The 2,912-nt window shown below is 49.3% G+C and overlaps 1 pseudogene; it reads right to left on the bottom strand.

Moving 5' to 3' along the window:
• Positions 1–1,309: 1,309 nt before the first annotated feature.
• Positions 1,310–2,093, bottom strand: LOC120859734 (annotated as a pseudogene).
• Between the last annotated feature and the right edge of the window lie 819 nt (positions 2,094–2,912).

Below are 2,912 nucleotides of genomic sequence, written 5' to 3'. Positions count from 1 at the left end.
TGAGAGAGAGAGAGAGAGAGAGAGAGAGAGAGAGAGAACGAGAACCAATCAGGCAGTTGGTTCGCTTTCAAACACCTGATATTTCGACCCTTGATGTAACAAAACTTCTAAAATTCCTTTAGCTTTGCCTCTCTTTCTAAAGAAAAATGTCAAAAATAGTGGTGAATATACTCCACGCTGAAGGTACTGATTCTGAAAACTCTCAGTACGGATGGGTTTTATAATACACTTAACCATGTGTGGGGTGCTTGGTTGGCTCCGTCAGTTAAGTGTGTGACTGCGGCTCAGGTCATGATCTTACGGTTTGTGGGTTCGAGCCCTGCACCGGGCTCTGTGCGGACAGCCTGGAGCCAGCTTCGGATCCTGTGTCTCCCTCTCTCTCTGCTCCTTCCCCTTCCCACTCTGTCTCTCTCGGTCTCTCAGAAATAAACAAATGTTTTTAAAAAAAAAAAAAAGAAAGAAAGAAAGAAAGAGAGAGAGAGAGAGAGAGAAGAGAAGAGAAGAGAAGAAAAAAAGAAATACACTTACCATGTGTTTAGAAAAATTTGAATTCCTACCAGTCTATACCTACCCCACTGTCTAAATTCCCCAGCTGGAAGATTTAGAATCTGTGCTTGAGCCAAAGCCTCCAGGAAAACCGCTGCCTGACTCCGCATTTGATGCGGGTCCCCAACCGATGGCCGCACCTGATTTAGAACCACTATCGGAGTTCTTTCCAGAACCAGGGACCCGAGGAGGTTCCTCAACACATGACACATAGAAGTACCCTACGACCCAGCACTTTCACGACTAAGTACTTAGCCAAAGGATACAGGTCTGCTGTTTCCAAGGGGCACACGCACCTCAGTGTGCATAGCAGCACTATCAACGGTAGGCAAAGTATGGAAAGGGGCCAAATGTCCATCGACGGAGGAATGGATACAGAAGAGGCGGTATCCATGTAACAACAGAGCGGTGCGCGGCCACCAGAGGGAATGAAGTCTTGCCATTTGCAAGTACCTGGATGGAACTGGAGGGTGTCGTGCAAAGTGACGTTTGTCCCTCAGAGAAACACATGTATCACAGGACCTCACCCGTGTGAGGACCTTCACTTCCCAAACAGAGGAACTCGGGAAGGGAAGGGAAGAAGGGAAGAAGGGAAGAAGGGAAGGAAAAATAACATACACACAGGAAGGGGGACGAACACGTAAGAGGCTCTTCCCTAAGGGGAACAAACAGAGGGTTCCTGGAGGGGGTTGTGCCGGGGCGGGGGCTGAAAGGGTGAGGGGTATGAAGGACTCTCCTCCTCAAACCACGGTTGCCCTATAGGCTAACTACCTTGGGGGTACATTGAAAAAATAAATTCAATAATAATATCAGAGAGGGCGAGGGCGAGGGCTACCTGATCATCTGCAAACGTAACCAAGGGAAAGTCCGGGAACCGTTTGGGAATGAAGCTGTCTACCGCTTCTCAGTCCTGGCAAAAGAACTGCTGCGGCTTATAGGCAGTCACGTCCCTCTGGAAGGCACCCGACAAACGCCTTCCTGCTTCTCTAAAGCTCATCTGGGCTTCGATGAGATTCAGGAAGTTTGCAGTCACACCATCGTTCCTCGATCGCATGACTTTCACCTCGGTTTCCTATTACGTAAAACGAACACAGCCAAAGCCCTTTGAAGGACTAGTGTGAATATCTTTCCTGTCCTGAACCAGAAGAACCTCTCCAAAGCTACCAAAATATTCTTTCAGATCCTGTTCGGTTGTTTTCCACGGGAGACCCAACACGCTTAAATCGGATGTTTTCTGGATGGCTCTCTTCACTTTCACTGCTGAAGAAGCAGGCATCTGTCTCGCCCCTTTTTCTGTGGCTGTCTTTGGGATAAGTTGACGACTATCCGCTACCGGATTTCCCCAGCCAGCATCAGGGATGTGCAGAATGTCTTTGACCAGCCGGACACCTCTCATACACTGAGACGCTGGATTCCGGTAGTGCAGTCCACGTGCTGCCGACAAACTGGGCTGTCACTGTGGACAGCAGCACTGTCCCGTCGTCTTCCGATGGCATTTCAATGGGCTCGTCATTCTCATCTTTGGTCACCCGAGTACATTCAGACACCTGCTCTTATTTCTCCGCTAGGCCGCTGCTAGGAAGCCTGACAGGGAACCCGAAGCAGCGAGGGATCCAGGAGCAGCCCAGCTACTGCTTCGCTCCCGCGAAATGGCCGCCTTGTAACTCTTTACGGAAGAGGAAAAAACACCACCGTGACCGCCACCATTTAATAACCTTGCTCTAAGTGTGGAGAAAGCAACCACCCATCCCCAAAAGGAAACTTGGGCAGGCTACACGTATAGGACATATGGAGCCTATACTTGCAAGTGCTTACTTATGTGGGAACATGGAAGGGTCACCTGAGTCCCTGATGGCCCAGATGGGGTTCTTTGGAGGTGTCTGAATGAGTTTTCTTGTGTGCTCCCTTAGAGAAAGCTGGCCGTGAGACGACGCGGCCAGAAACTAGGAAGCCCTTTGGTTCCATCAGCGAAGCCCCGACTTTTGGGGAGGAACGGACGCTCACGGAGATATCCCGGGCCACATTTGGTTTGTGGGTCGCTGCAGCTTTTTTTTGGCTTCTTTGCGCCAAATTGGCTGTGGTCTCATTGGAAATGGAAAACACCTGCGCGATGGGATCCATCCGCGGTAATGCTCTCGTGCGATTGCATTTGTTTTTACAAAAGGGGGAGATTTGACCATTGGGTCTTTCGTGTCCTCTCCACAAGTAGGAGTGAAACAAAGGCTGATGTTGGTTTGCATCTTGTTTGTGGATCTATGGCCACAGGTGTTATCCATGTGAGATGTTTTCTCTACCTCTGGATGCTATTGCTAACACCAATTTGTAAACAAGCTCCGTTAATGTGTTTCAAGGCAAGCTCTTGTAAA

This window comes from Oryx dammah, unplaced genomic scaffold (assembly GCF_014754425.2).
Source record: "Oryx dammah isolate SB20612 unplaced genomic scaffold, SCBI_Odam_1.1 HiC_scaffold_2655, whole genome shotgun sequence".
Taxonomy (NCBI): Eukaryota; Metazoa; Chordata; class Mammalia; order Artiodactyla; family Bovidae; genus Oryx; species Oryx dammah.
This window is presented reverse-complemented; position numbering and strand designations above follow the sequence as displayed.